Below are 17071 nucleotides of genomic sequence, written 5' to 3' on the forward strand. Positions count from 1 at the left end.
CACAGATGTAAATTGGGCAGAAGATGTGGATGACAAAAAAAGCACCACCGACGGAGCATTTTTTTTTGGAAACAGATTAATTTCTTGGTTGAGTAAGAAACAAAGTTGTACATCTTTATCAATAGAAGAATCAAAATATGTTGCAGCAGCAACTAACTGTACACAGGTATTATGGCTTAAGCAAATGTTGAAGGACATAAAGGTAAAATGCAAGGAACCGATAACTATCTATTGTGATAACACTGCAACAATTGATATATCTAAGAATCCGGTACTACACTCTAAAACTAAACATGGTTCTATCAAATTGAACTTTCTGAAAGAGAATGTTGAAGCAAAAGAAGTAAAACTGGTTTATGTGAATACTAAAGAGAAAATTGTAGATATTTTCACTAAGCCTTTGCCTAAGGAGACTTTTGAATATCTCAGAGACTAGCTTGGGGTCATACCCCCATTGGTAGAGACTTAGACAGTTGATGTTTGTCATCAATCGGTAGAACTAACAGAGAAATATTTTATTCTGTCTTTGATGAGGAGAGATACTTCTTAGGGGGAGTAGTTGGCATACTAAATTAGTTGGTATTTTGTATTTGAACCTGGCTTTTGTATTGGCTTTGACATTTGATGTCAAAGGGAGAGAGATTGATATGGAAAAACACAAGGAGAACACTATTACTCTCAAGGGGAGAGACTATTACTTTGAGAGAGACTAATTACTCTTTGTATCTGAATTTTGATTCCTGTTATGATCTCTTTTGGGAGATTATTGGTTTATTGGTTTGTGGCATTTCTATTTTGGCACTATGATGGTTTTTCCATCTTGTGCTGCCATCAATGCCAAAGGGGGAGATTGTTGGTATTTTGGCATGGTTTTGTCATTGATGTCAACACCTATCAACACTTATCAACTCTAGCACTTTGGAGAAATGGTTATATTCACCAGCAAGCAAGTGACTTTATGCACAGTCACCGATATCTGGTACACCGATAGGATATATTATTCACCGACACTTGGAATGACATGGAAAATATCTGGTTATGTCGAAGACATCATTTGGACACGGTGTCTTGGAGATATGTTCATTGGATTATTTGTGTTTGCATTTATTTTTTTACCGGCAAGTAGGTCCAAATTAAGCACCGACAGGCTTATCTATTCCAGATCAGCACAACATGCTTTGAAGATGATTTTGTTGTTATTGTAAATGCATTAAGCCGACATGTTGAATCAAATATTGCATCAGTTATTGATTTACTTGTAAATTCATTTTATGATAATATCTTTTAGAGCTGACCTACTAAAATTGGTCTTAGGTTATGGTATATATGTAATATCGATAGGTGATAAGGAAAAAGAACTATAAGAAGGTATATGCAAGAATAAGCAGAGCTATACATGCAGACATCATTTAAGGTGAAGCAAGGTTTTTGTTAAGGCATATCAGAACTGAATCGGTACTGAATCTAACATATGAAGATGCTATTTTGAGCAATACATTATTATTGGATTTAACCATCCAATTGTAGTCAGTGTGACTCCTATTTGTGTTTGAGCAGTGAGCTCTAGGAGCTTGGCCTTTCTGCATGTGCAGACCCCATTTGTATACACATACTATCTGCAATAGTATCATGTGATTGTGGGTAAGGTTTCCCATCATGGTTTTTCCCCTTACAGGGTTTCCACATACAAATATTGGTGTTATGTGTAGTGGATATTATTGTCTTTTTGTTTTATGCATTAATCTTTACCAGTACTATAATTAATTGATAAACTGTGTACCAGCATAAAGTCTGATTTACCGGTATTAAGCATTATGGTTGGTTAAGTTGTTTTTAGTTTGAATTTATTTGACAACTGATTCACCCCCCCCCCCCCCTCTCAATTATCTCCGTGACCTAACAGGGGGGAGGTTGAATCAGTATACTAAACTTTCACCAAACTCAAAAACAACCTCTCAAGACAAACTCAGAACTGACTGGTTCAAACACTGCACTACAAATTAAAATATAACTGTCAAGTATATTGGTTGACTCTCATATAAGAATAACAATAAAAATACTCTGAAACTCTCATACCTTTTGACCAAAACATCCAAATACTTTATTGACAAAAGTAAAAGCACATTTCAGATTACAGTCGGTCATCATATCATATCTAAGTGGATTTAGCAGTTAAGCAAATTAACCATAGCAAACATAACCACAAAAACATTCACCACTTGATAGAATGATTTTGACGTGGAAACCCATAAAGGAAAAACCATGGTGGGGATGAATACCCAAAAGTATTTTGAACTCTTCTGAAGTTCGCCTTGTTAGGAGCCAAGCCTGTTAAAGCTTTACAATAAGTCTTGTTAAGAACAAATCTTGTTACGGACCACCTGGTTAAGGGATTGACTATAATTCCATACTAGAAGCCATACCCTATTAGGAGTAACCTCGGTAGAGGATTTGAAATCCAAGCTAATGGATCACCTATTTAGAGGCTTTAGATAACACCAAGCATGTTAGAGCTTACCTGGTTAAGGGATTTGACTATTGTAATTATTAGAGAACAATGGGGGTTTGTTGATATGGTGAATAGCACTACACTACTTGATTAGATCCTTTTCATGCTCCTATCTACCTTCACACATACTGCAAATACACCTTCTAGTTTGGCAACCAATCACTCTTACATTCAACTAAAATTGCCAAATCTACAACAAAACAACTCATCGACCTTATAAGAAAAACAATAGGTCGGTAACACATCACAAACTTAAGATCTCATAGAGATTACAAACAAATCGGTTCAAGTATGACTGTTGGATTACATAGAAATCATTTCACATGATTCAAGACAGCCTTTCCTACTCCTTGTTCATCACTTCATCGATCCTTGTAACTCATCACATGGTTTCCACTACATGCAAAGTACTCACTCATTCCCAAGATAAAACCATTATCTCTATGCACCAAAAACCATTTGAAACTCTTCCCATGCAACATGCATAGGTGTCATAATCATTACCGCTCATCATTTGATCATAAACCAATACAACCGATTCACAATTCTCCATCTATTAGGGTTTAGCACATCAACAGGTAGGGTTACTGGTTGATCTTACTGCTTCTCTAGTAATACCGGTTTCCTTCACTAGCTCACCTACTGGTTAAAAAACAACATCATTACAATATCATTACTAGTTATAATTGACATCAATGACAACATAATAGTTCATCAATGAAATCTTCATGCAAATGCTAACAATCTCCCCCTTTGGCATTGATGGCAATACAGGTATCAATACCCTTGATTGTTATGATTGTGAATAGGAATCCTTGTTTACATTTTACCATGTACTCTCCTTCAAATGAGTCTCCATGTCTTCATCTAGTAACTGGCTATAGATCTTTTCTCTATCAATCATACAATTCTTTTCCCCATAATCATATAGTTCTTCTCCACCTTTGACAACAATGCCAAATTGATAGTAAAACATGCAGTGTCATACTTCACTATTCCGCATCAACAATTTGCAGCTTGATGCTCCCCCTATGGAATAATTCCACTCTACACCAATCCTTCTTCAAGATTCTTCAATTAGCTTCGGGACTGATGTATTCCACATCTTCTTAATTGACTTCATGTAGGGGCACAACCCCTAGCTGACCTCTAAGATACTCAAAAGTAGTCTTAGGTGGCGGTTTAGTAAAGATATTTGCTAGCTGCTCCTTAGTAGATACATGCTCCAATAACACATCTTTACTCTGCACTTTCTCTCTCAAGAAATGATATTTCAGCTCAATATGCTTGGTTCTAGCATGCAACACCGGGTTCTTTGAAATATTTATTGCACTAGTGTTGTCACATAAAATATTTATAGGATCTGTAATCTTCAGCTTGAATCCTTCTAGAATGTATTTCATCCAGATTATCTGGGTACAATTCATATATGCTGCAACATATTCAGTTTCAGCAGTGGATTCTGATATACAACTCTACTTCTTACTACTCCATGATACAAGTCTTCCTCTAAGAAAGAATGCACCATCGGTTGTGCTTTTCTTATCATCAACATTACCTGCCCAGTCTGCATCTGTATAAAGCTTCAAATCAAATTTAGCTACATATGGATACCATAATCCATAGTCAATAGTACCTTTCAAATATCAGAATATCCTTTTGGTTTCTATCAAGTGTGTCTCCTTTGGATTCTTTTGAAATCTGGCAGCTAAACATACTACATGAGAAATGTTCGGTCTGTTGTGAGCAACATAATGCAGTTTCCCTATCATTGATTTGTACTCCTTTTCATCAACATATGCGACATCATCCTCACATAGTTTACAACCTATGTGTCCCAACTAGTTTATAGTCACTCATTCCAAATGTCTTCAATACCTCTTTCACATACTTAAACTATGTGATAAAAATACCACTCTTCATCTGCTAAATTTGCAAACCTATGAATAATTTTATCTCTCCTACTAGAGACATTTCAAATTCACTTTTCATCTCATTTGCAAAGTCATCACTCATGTTATCATTGCCTCCAAATATGATATCATCCACAAACACTTCACTAACTAGTATCTTATCTCCTTCAGATTTGAGATATATATTGTTGTCTTCACTGGTTCTCAGAAAATGTATCTTCATTAGGTGTGAATGTATCCTTTCATACCATGCTCTCAGTGCTTACTTCAAACCATATAGTGCATTTTATAATTTACACACCATATCCTTTGCATCAGTCAAAGTAGAACCATCTGGCTGCTCAATGTATAATTCTTCTTCTAGTATTCTATTTAGAAATGTTGACTTCACATCCATCTGATATACTTTGAATACTTTATATGTTGCAAATACAATTAGAGTCCTAACACCTTCCAATCTAGCAACTGGTGCAAATGTCTCACCATAGTCTCCTCCTTCTTCATGTGCATAACCTTTGCATATCAATCTAGCTTTGTTTTTGAATACTACTCCATCTTCATTCAACTTATTTGTAAATACCCATTTAGTATCTATCACATTTTTATTCATCGATCTGGGTAATAGGGTCCATGTATTGTTCTTCAAAACCTGGTCAAGCTTCTCTTCCATAGCTTTAATCCAGTGATCATCTCCAAATGCTTCCTTGGCAGTTCTAGGCTCAATAGTGGAGACCGTGCGAGAATTCTCTCTAATTCTTCTTTTGGTTAACACTCTAGCATCTTTATCTCCAATAATCTTGTCAGGATTATGATTGAGTCTCACATACCTTAGAATGACCTAATCATTATCTTCAGGTTCTTCTTCTTCACTTTCATCCCTTTCTTCTAAATCTACCTATTCTGGTTGAACTAGTACTATAACATTCACTTCACTAGCTTTTGGCTTCACTGGTTCTGGTTCCAAAATCAAAATGCAAGGTTCATCTTCCTACTTTTCCTTATTGGTTTCTCCTGAAACTTCAAGACACTCATCCACTTGGACATTAACACTTACGATGATTCTTCGTGTCTGATTATTATAAAATTTGTAGGCCTTACTCTTGGTGGAGTAACCAAGAAATATGCCTTCATCACTCTTAGCCTCAAACATACTAACACAGTCACCTCTCTTGATAAAATATTTACCGCCAAAAATCTTAAAATAACTAACATTAGGTGATCTACCATACTAGTATTCATAAGGATTTTTATCCTTACCTCTCTTTACCAATATCTGGTTCATAGTGTAGACAGTTGTACTGAAAGGTTCTCTCCAGAATTTTTTGGGTACTCCTCCTTGTATAAGCATCATTCTAGCAGCTTCAACAATTGACAAATTGTTCCTCTTTGTAATTGTTAAGGCTCAAATTTGCACCCTACTAAACTACAAGTTTAGTAATTTGGCCTAACATGGGATTCACTTCTGCATGTGGGCAATGCGCAAATTGAAATGAAACCTCCGGTTCCTAGGCCGGCTCCTATTGGATAAATCGCCTATTTGCTCTTCTAACAACTGAAAACTTGGTAGGAAAAGGGAAGAGAAAAGGAAACAATAAAAATAAACTAAGTAACTAGGTGATTCACCAAACTTTGAGGGAAACTAAAATGATAATGACAGGTCTCTTATTGCAAAAATTTCTATTTTAGTGGGTAACACTTCTGTTCTATATAGGCCTGCATAAATGTTTCACAGAAAGGTCCTAGACTGAGCAATCAAGGAAAATATATATTCACATGAAAGCTCCATGTTCTTGTGGACACAAACTACAACCTGCAAACAAAATACACTTCTGCAACTCGGCTCTTGATGAGACAAAATAACAAGGAATAATACAATTCACTGGTTACCTTTATCAATCATGCTATGAACACAACGATACAGAAAGAAAAGAAGGCTTGAAAAAGAAACTTAATAAAACCTTGCTCCAAAAGATGCTGTCATCATATATTCAGTCTCCAAGATTGAGTTACAGAAATTATACAAGAAAATATGCTAAGGACAAAATGTTGTCACAAGAGCCTTCTCTGCATAATCAGAACTAACTCCCAAAATAGTGTCTTTAGGCACTAAGTACAAAAACCCCAACTGATTTGGGTCGGATGCAGAAAAAATGCCTCAAAAAGAGGAGTCTAGAAGACACCAAAGAGGGCTATAAACCTGGAAAAGTCTTTCTTAATAAATAATCAACCCAAAAAAGCACTAGAAACAGCCTCAAAACACTTAATCAAATAATAAAGGCTCCCCAAAATGGTGGAAAAGTCCAACTTCGACCCTTTACCTAAAATTGCTCCAACCTCCCTAGATTTGTTCCATTTGGTTTCAAACAACCTCATGTTCCTAAAAAGACGCTCTTGTCTCCAAAAATATCTCACTCCTTTTGAATGCTTCCCAAGTGGTTATGAGTGATCCTATATGCTCTCCTTATGTCTCCAAACTGAAAAGACTTCTTTCAATGAAAGCCTTATCTCTCCTGAATTAACTCCTCCTTCAAAACTAAGTCAAAAGACTTAGTCTCCTTCTTGCATATGAATATACCTTTTACATTTCGAATAATATTTAATTACAATTTATAATTGCATTGTAATTAAATATCTTTTACAAAAAGATACCATCTTTTAACCAAGGAAGAAAACCAAAAAAAATACAATAAAAAGAATAAAAATAAAACATATTTGATATATCGATGGAAAATTAAACATCTATTTTATCAAATACATTTTATTTTTATTACTTTGCATATTTTATGGAAAGCCCAGTGGACTTGAAGGAAAATAAAAAATTACAAAGGGTTTTTGATAACCCTAAAAGTCTTGCACTCCCATCGCATTTTTCATTTTGCAAAGTGAAAAACCATTTGGAAAGTTCTCGAGGGTTTGGTGCCGCCATGGATGAAGGGTACTGGGCTTCCTGAGTCTTCATCTCTGAATGCAAATCCTCTTTTCTACAGGTATGCTCGCCACATTTACCAGGAAACTTACTGTGTCCGTTTTTATCTTGCATACACTACGTTTTGCTACATATTTACCAGGAAGATAACGCGCTGTGTTTGTTTTTTTTTTTTTCACATTTAGCACGCACATACATTTTGCACTTTGCACGCATTTGCCAGGAAACTTGCTGTATCCGTTTTTATCTTGCATACACTACGTTTTGCATACATATTTACCAGGAAGATAACGCGCTGTGTTTGTTTTTTTTTTTTCACATTTAGCACGCACATACATTTTGCATTTTGCACGCATTTGCCAGGAAACTTGCTGTATCCATTTCTTTACATCTTGCACATTCATTTACCAGGAAAGAAAAACAAAATGCTGTGTCTGTTTTCTTTAGAGAATGATTTTTCTCACTATTCATTGGCTCACCATTTGCCTCAACCGTAAAAACCTTTGGTTCATTATCCCATTAGTTGTCCTCTCTTCTATCTCATTTTCCATTTTTTCAGCATTCTCCATTAGCACCTGAAATAATGGCCCGTGTCTGATTAGTTCTTCATATGTTCCCTTCTCTTTGATCATCCCATTTTGGATCAAAATAATTTTGTCCACATGTGGAAGAAAATGAAGTTGATTAGTGACCAAGATACACATTTTTTCCCCTTAACTCATCCTTAATGCATCCATCAAACCTGACGGCCGACATGGGTATCAAGTGCACTTGAAGGGTCATTAAATAGATAAACGTTTATGGCAGAATATACAGCCCTTGCAATAGAAACTCTTTGCTTCTGCCCACCACTCATGTTCATTCCTCTTTCACCAATCTCTGTGAGATCACCACCAGGTAAAAACTGAAAATCATGTTCCAGCTACAACAAACTGTGTACACAGCTGCTAGAAAATTCATAGCGTTGAATGTTCACCACCTCTATTGACCACGCCTTCTATAATGTGTTTGGCAATGTTATACTTGCTGCCAGGACCCCACGCAGGCTGGGTGAAGGGCTATATACAAGCCACGATTCCCATTCACTATGAGTCGCCACTATTTTCAGCTATAGTCCTCGTATTTGAACTGGTTCGAACTATGGGCAAGAGCAAGTATTATGTATTTGTGAGCAAGCCACGTAATCTCCAAACCCTTGGATTATTCTGCAGAACTAGAAGACTCTGTGTCTGTTTTTTACATATTGCGCATACACATTTACCAGAAAAGTAACGTGCTGTGTCCTTTTTTCCACATTTTGCTTGTTTCGCACCATATTACCAGGAAACTTGTTACTATCATTGCATTCCATAACACCGCATCCTTTTAAGGCATTTTAATCGAACAGTTCCAGCATGCTTTGGAAATAAAACTCTCTGTATAAGAAGAATTCGTGTTCCCTTTGAAGACTTCGCGAGCTTCCCTGATATATTTGTCCTTGATATATAGTGTCTCTTCAAGATGACGCCTAGCACAAGAAAGCCACCTTTTCATCCTCCATTGGACAAACCAAGGTAGAGAATGACCATCGACTTCAAACTTGTAAGATGGTTTGATGTTTTCAAGTAATGAAAACTGGACATTCTTATCTCTAGAGTTGAAATCTACTCCTGAAGGAACAATTTTTTCCTGCTGATCAATATCACTGGAGTTCAATAGGGGTGTGCAGAGAGTATTCTCTCGTTTATCTCTGAGAGACTCGGAACTGTCAGAAACACTCTTTTCAGCTTTAAAAGATTCAGAAATGTGTTTTGTATTAGTTTCAAAATTACTACTATTTGATGGCTGCATGCTATTTTCTTGTGTATCGGAAGCTCTTTACTCTTCATGCCTCCTTTATATCATGTGCTTGAAGCAATTACATCGCCTTTATCCTGAAAGACGGACTAAAGGAGAATCTCCTTACATTTTATGCTCTCTGGCCCAATAATTTGAGATCTGCAGGATTACATCTAAAGGTTTCAGCTCTATAAGTTACTAATAGCTGATAAATTATATTATAAATTGGACGATAGAATCTTTCAAGCCTTCCCTGGCATCTAGGTAGACATTTTGATTGACAAAACCAAGCACAAGTGGGGTTCCCTTGTTCCCCAGTTATAAACTCTACACAGAAAAACCTTGGCAAAAATAAGCCTCCAGAAAGATATTCACATGAAAATGAAAAGAAGAACAACTTTCCCAGTAGAGAAAGAAAAACATTTGGAGAAATGCAGTCACCATGTTTCCTACACTTCTGAAAAGTACTGGTTAAAGCTGCTTGAAAGCTTTTATCAGATCCATCCTTTTATCCTTGAAAGTGTCCCCTGTAAGAGTTTCCATAGGCAGCCAGAGCAGTTCATTATTCCAGCAATTTTTTGTCATGGAGACTCTTAATAATTTACTTACCATAGTTTGTCACTAGTTCCCTAGGCAAAAGGGAAGCAATAGTTGCAATCTTCCGACCTGCCCAAGAGTTATGCCATTGCCTGTTTTGTTTATTATATTTATAGTTGTGTCTTTGAGAATCAAACTGCTTGTTGAATTCTCTCGCAAAGAGATAAATTCCTTTGTGTTTTCATACTGTGTATTTAATGTTATGTAGAAATGAAGTTCGAGCACGGGCTCGTGACACTCATTTCATTACCAGTTGATTCTGATTTCATTGAAGTTCACTGTTTGAACATGCATTTAAAACTCAGATGCTTTGTTTCTTTACCAACTTGTTGCATTGAATTGTTTATCTTCACGATGTGGTATTGACCCTTTTTAAATACTGTAAGGTTTCACATTGAAATAATATGTCCCTTAAAACAGTTTATTCATTAATATTTTCTCTTTATGCATATCATGAATAGTAAAGTAAAAGGTTTCATATTTAAAACAAACATGTCCCTTTGATACTTCAGTTGGTTTCTTCATCATTCCACTTTGATATTCCGAGATTAGTTACTCTAAAAGGTATGTCGGGCTCATACCCGAAGGGAGCCTCGGTCAGGGGCACATGCCAATTAGAGTAACTAATTATCTGCACATGAAACAAACACATTAGCATAAACATTTCTTTTTTCTGAAGCAGTGATTTGTCTTTATCTTTCCCGCCCTTTCAAAACAGAAATATGATAGGCTATAATAAATGATATGTCATAGGATAATCTTTCATTGCTTAGATCGGTTGGATCTAACACCTCTTCTTTTTTGTGCAGGAAAGTAGGAGTTTTCAAAGTCTGAAGATTGAGAAAACATTCACAAGAGCAACGGGGCAACCAATAACCAGTCAAAGCAACCCAAGGCAATGACTGGTTATCCTCACACTCATTTTTTAATTCTATCCTTTTTTGTTTTGGATATGTAGGAAAGAAAAGAATGCTAAGCTCACGGCTTGTGTGAGGTTTTAAGAAACTCAGTGTATATAAATATGCTTCAGATGCATGAACTCAATTTGTAATCTATCATTGTTCAATACAAATGAAAATATCCTCTTTTCCCTCTTTTTTCAACACTGCGATGTATCTTTATGTAAATGCAATCATTCGATAAATATGCATCCTCTGGCTAAAATTACATGGGCAATGAAATTTTAGATAACAATTTGGCGACTTCTACTGTATGTATGCCTGCTATACAGGACCCAGTAGCCTTAGAAATCCATTGGGCAATGAGTCTTCTAGGAACAACTCTGGACTAGGGCAAATAGCTGAGATAAAATAGTGTAAAATAGAATTCTGAGTGCAGATTTATGGCTCTGGATAGCTTGGCTCCCCTATCCTAAGGGATAGGTGTACATTCATAATCTTATATTGGACTATTTTGTCTCAGTTATCTATCAGATTTGAATATTTAACAGCAACTTGTGTCAAAACACTTATTGAAAACAGGGAAACCAAAAGTTAGCTAGACATTACAGATACTAATAATAGGCAAGGTAGTATTAGGTGAGTGGGCTGGGTAATGAAGTTCTTCATGATGTATGCATGTTAAGTATACTCCAGCATATAGAATGCAGGATTTGATTACACAACCCCCTTAGTTGATATGAGCCTACTATTATTAGTATTTCTACTGCCTAGTCAACTGCAAACTGTGCAACAGCACTTAGGAACACCAAAACTGAAAGCAAATAGTGCAGCAGCACTTTATTCCTCCACTAATATATTACTTATAAAATAGGACAGACCTCAAAACAAGGTTTGAGGTAAATACCGTTTACCGGTAATGGCAGATTTTCCCCTTCCAGCGTGGCCAGCTGAAAAGCATTGTGTTCCTTGCATTCTGTTATAACAAACGGACCTCCCCAAAACGAATCAAACTTGGTGTGTTTGCCTGGTCTGCTCTTGAGCTCATCCCACTTGAGTACAACATCTCCCACATTGAATTCCCTGGCTCTAGCTTTCCTATCAAAACTCTTCTTCACCTGCAACTGTTGAAACTCCATTGTTTGTCCCGCTTTTCTCCTACTTTCCTCCAATTCCATTAATTGTGCATAACGCACTTGCATAGGATCTTCTTCTTCAAATAACACCATCTGAGCGGCCATATCTAGTGCTGGAAATTCTGTTTCTATTGATAACCTTGCTTCCTTCCCATAAACCAACCGATAAGGCGAGTTTCCAATAATTTGCTTTGGTGTGATTCTGTCCACCCACAAGGCTGCCTTCAGCTTTGAATGCCAATCACGCTGATTTTCTTGTAAAGTCCGTTTGATGATTCTGATTAAGTTCTTATTTGTGGACTCTGCCAATCCGTTGCCTTGAGGATAATAATTGGAGCTAGTATTGAGATATATGTTGTGTTTAATAGCCCAATCAGTCACCCTTAAGCCTACAAAAGCGAGTGCATTGTCGGACACTATGGAGTCGGGAACTCCAAACCTGTTCACAATATCATCATAAAAATTAAGAACAGCTGTCTCATTAGCATCCTTCAGTGCTGCAGCCTCAGTCCATCTAGTAAAATAATCGGTTGCAGTAATGATCCACCGGTGGCCTGCACTTGACGGTGGGTTAATAGGACCAATGAAATCAACACCCCACCTGTCAAAAGGTTGTTCTGCTTTTATAGGATGTAACGGTAATGCTGGCAGCCGTTCTTTCCCTGCAAACATAACACACTTTACACACTTCCTTACATATGCATGACAGTCCTTGAAAACATCTGGCCAATAGTAACCAGCCCTTAGGATTTTATATGCAGTAGTCCTGGGAGAGAAATGACCTCCCGAATGGCCATCATGGAATTCATGCAAGATTTTTGTAATCTGATTTGAATCAATACATCGAAGGAGGACACCATTGTGATCTTTCCTATACAATATATCATTAATCAATACAAAAGGGACTGATTGTAACCGATAGTACCTTCTTTTTGCCTTATCTAGGTTTGCTGGACACTCACTAGTCTTTAGAAAGTGAACCATATCCTGCAACCAGCTTGATGTACTGTTATCATCAGCCATCAAATCAATCACCAAAGCTGTTTCTACTCCTTCTTCTTTTCTTGAAATTTCATTTGTAACAATCTGTTCACACAAGCCTCTTCCTCTGACCAATTTAGTGACCTGGATGTCTAAGTCATACTCCATAACCCGTGTTATCCAACCAGCTCTTTTCTCATTGAGATCTTTACTGAGGAGAAACTCTTTTACACTTGGATGAGCAACCTTCAGGTGTACCTTGTTATGAGACAACAAGTGCCGAAACTTTTTAAGGCTCTTTACAACAGCAAGGACATGCTTTTCAACAAAGCTATACCTCTGCTCATAATCTTCCAATCCTTTGCTAAAAAATGCAATAGGCTGTTCCAATCCTTCTGTGTTTTTCTGGACCAGCATTGCAGAAATAGCCTCATAACCACCATATGCATACAAAATGAAATCTTTGCTAAAGTCTGGATTTACTAGAGCAGGTGCTGTTGCAAGTGATTCCTTGATAGTTTGAAAATTTAACTTTGCTTCTTTTGTCCAGTGGAAAACAACATTTTTCTTCAACATGGCTGTAAGTGGTTTCAATAAATCTGCAATATTAGGCAAGAAACGCCTAACAAAATTAATCCTCCCAATGAAAGATTGTAATCCCTTCTTATGATGCGGCAGGGGTATCTCCAAGATTGCTGCTATTCTTTCCGGATCCACTGTGACACCTTGCTTAGAAACAACATAACCCAACAAGTTTCCTTCATGAACAGCAAACATGCATTTCTTAGGGTTGAGTGAAACACCAAACTCCTTGCAGCGCTCAAAAATCTGCCTTAAGTGCCCAAGATGATCTACGGCTTTCTTAGAATAAACTGTGATATCATCAAGATAAACCAAAACAAACTGGTACATCAGATTACTAAATGCCATATCCATGGCTTTCTGGAATGTTGCCCCTGCATTGGATAAACCAAAAGGCATTCTTTTGTAGGCCATGGTACCCCATTTAGTGGTAAAAGTTGTTTTATACTGGTCTTCATTTCTGACCAGAATTTGGTTATATCCCGAATAACCATCTAGAAGTGAGAATCTTTCCGAGCCAGCCACATTCTGCAATATTTGTTCCATTGAAGGAAGAGGATGCCTATCCTTCAAGGATGCTCTATTCAGGTCCCTAAAATCAACACATAATCTAAGCTCTCCATTCTTTTTCCTAACAGGTACAAGATTGGACACCCAGCTGGTGTGTTTGATGGGAAAGATAATGCCACTTTCAATCAGCCTAAAAACTTCCTTTTGCATTAATGGCTCTATCTTTGGGTTGATAGGACGCTGCCTTTGTCTCACTGGTTTAGCATTTGGTTCTAACTCGATGGTATGCTGTGCTAATTCAGGATTGAAACCTTTCAAATCAGCATATTCCCATGCAAAAATGTCTGCAAATTCTTGAAAAAGCTGAACATATGACTCCTTTTCAGTAGAGGAATTCACTTTACCTATCTTTAAGCTCTTCCCAGGTGCAACCTCCAACTCTTCATAATGCTCTTGCGAAACCACCAAACTGGTCTTATTCTTTTTAGCTTGATCATCTGAATTAAAAATTGACTCCAAGGTAACAAGACCCTTGGGCAATTTATTTGACTTCAATTGAATGACTTGATCCTCATATTGTTGCTGAATTCTATTCTGATTTGAGGCAGCGAACATATCTTCCTCCAGTAGGAATTGTAAAATTTGTTCATCCGACTCAAACACTTGCCAATTAATATTATTATCTGGAATTGAGGGCCGGATAATAATCTTGATATGCTACTGATCACAGGTCCCTTTCATACTGTTTGGTATATCATATTGGGCTCCAACTGCAGCTAACCGATCAGCATGCTGATTTCTACTTCTTGGAACAGCTATAATGTTAAATGCATCAAAAAATTCAATGGAATCCCAAACCCTGAGCTTGTATGCTTTTAAAGTATCATTTTTTACTGCATTCAAACCTCTAACTTGGTTAACAATTAGCTCACTATCACCGTGCACCTTCAGGTTTTTAATTCCACGTTTTCTTGCCCACTCTAAACCTTGAATCAGCCCTTCATACTCTGCTGTATTATTGGTACAGGCAAAACCAAACTTGAAAGCTGCATAATATTTTTCACCCTTAGGTGAAACAAGCATAACTCCACCTCCTGAACCATTCCCGCTTCGTGACCCGTCAAAAAACATCTCCCAAACATCATTCTGGGATTCAATATTAGCTTCTTGTCCTTTAACCAGACTAGGCATAATTAAACCAGCTTCTTGAAACATATAATTTCCCAAACCAGCATCCACAAGGATGCTAGTTTCATCTTCCAAAACATTCTTTGCTGCCCATTCATCTAACAGGACATCCGGTATTTCACTGACCTGAGTTACAGGCTCATGAACAACTGCATACTCATCATGCTCAAAAATCATACAATTAGCATTAATGATGTTAGGCGTATAAGGCTCTATATGATTCTTAGACAACAGTTCAGATTTGATAGTCACTTTGGTTCCATATCTAGTTCGGAACAGCATGTGTGACCAATCGGATGATAAATATCCTCCTATTTTGGCAGTAAATTCTCTTGACAAACACAGGGCAAAATATGGGGGTAGATCTATGACATAAATATCTTGAGATATAGAGAAATTAGGACAAGCATGTAAGGTTAAACTAGCATCTTTGATAAAGCCTATAGTCCTAACAGCCGAACCATCAAGCTGTACTACGCCTTTCTCTAATAAATCATATTTTAGACCAAGTTGATCAGCAATCTTTTTAGGCATAACAGAGCATGTAGCTCCGCTATCCACCATGCAATTGTGTACCAAATTATCACCAATAATAAGAGAAACGTAAAACGGAGGAGGTTTCACGCTCTTACCTTGGACTGAAGTTGCTTCTTTATTGCTATTCCCCTTTTCATCATTGTGAACAACAGTATTAGTCAACACAGCCTCCTTACCAGCATCAGCAAATGTCACCTTAGGAGGATTTTCTTCATTCAATGCCTTCTTCAAACTATTGACTTGTCCAGGAATAGCTAAAGAATCCCACATGCTCATGGTAACATTCATCTTTTTCATGGTGTCCACAATGCTGTAAGGTACAGCTGAGTGTACTTTCTGTTGTGTCTTGACAACAGACGTATCCGCATCCTTTTGAAACTGCTCCTTAGCTGCTGCAACAGGTACTTTCTTCAGAATGCTTGGTATTTGCGTTGTTTTGAATGACGATTCTTCGGTTGCAGGCCCTTTACCTTTCTCTGATGTTTGGCCTATGTCAAGAGCTCTTTTCTTAGCTCGAGTATTGGCTGCAATCGGTGAATCGCCATTCATACCATTAAATTCTTCATCTTGCCAGTTAAGTAAACCAGTTTCCATAGTATGCATATCTTGTTGTTGTTCAGGCACAGCTGGAGGTATATCCGGTTGTGAGCTTGCAGCATTTTGTACCATGAGAGCTTGATTTATCATGCCATTAGAGCATGTAGACTGATTATGAGCTTGGTTGCAAGGATAACACCAGTCTACCTCTGATATTAAATTGTTTTGAGCAGGTACAATGTCTCTTACTGCATTTGCGGCATTCAAAGGTGCTGGATTGTAAGGCTGATAAGACCTTTGATTAATATTTTGCCTCGCACCTTGGTAATTATTCTGATAAGGCTGTCTATTCTGCTGGTACTGTTGATTGTAGCCTTGATTTGGTTGCTGAAAAGTTGGCCTTGGAGCTTGATAATGCTTCTTAAGACTTGTCAACTCATTTCCCAAAGTCTGTAAAATATTTTCTATCTTTTGCTGGCTGCTCCTGATCTCATGTATTTCATTTGACGTGCCTGCCACCGTTGTCTCTTGAGGAGTAGCAATAGGCATTGCTGGTATAACAGGCAAAGAGGCAAGAGGTGGTATATTAATGGGCATATCAGGTTGAATAGCCGGAAAATAAGGCATTGGAGGCCTAGGTGCTATCTTACCAGCCTGTATAAGGCTATTTTCTGCTCTAATAGCAATGCCAAAAGCTTGGGGAAGCGAAGTACCACCCATTGATTGAATCATAACCGAGATATCACTATTCAAACTTTTTAGAAAATACAAAAATGCATGATCTGCACTTGGTCTTACCGCTGCTGGTATTCGTTTCCATGTTTTTTGAAAACGAGAGTTGAAATCTGTCATCTGCTCTTGAGGAGCATGCTTGATAGTTGTAAGCTGTTCCACCAGGGACAAGTGATCAGACTTGTCTTCAAAAAACTTGGTTAACA

The sequence above is a fragment of the Cryptomeria japonica genome, chromosome 5 (genome assembly GCF_030272615.1).
Source record: "Cryptomeria japonica chromosome 5, Sugi_1.0, whole genome shotgun sequence".
NCBI classification, from domain to species: Eukaryota; Viridiplantae; Streptophyta; class Pinopsida; order Cupressales; family Cupressaceae; genus Cryptomeria; species Cryptomeria japonica.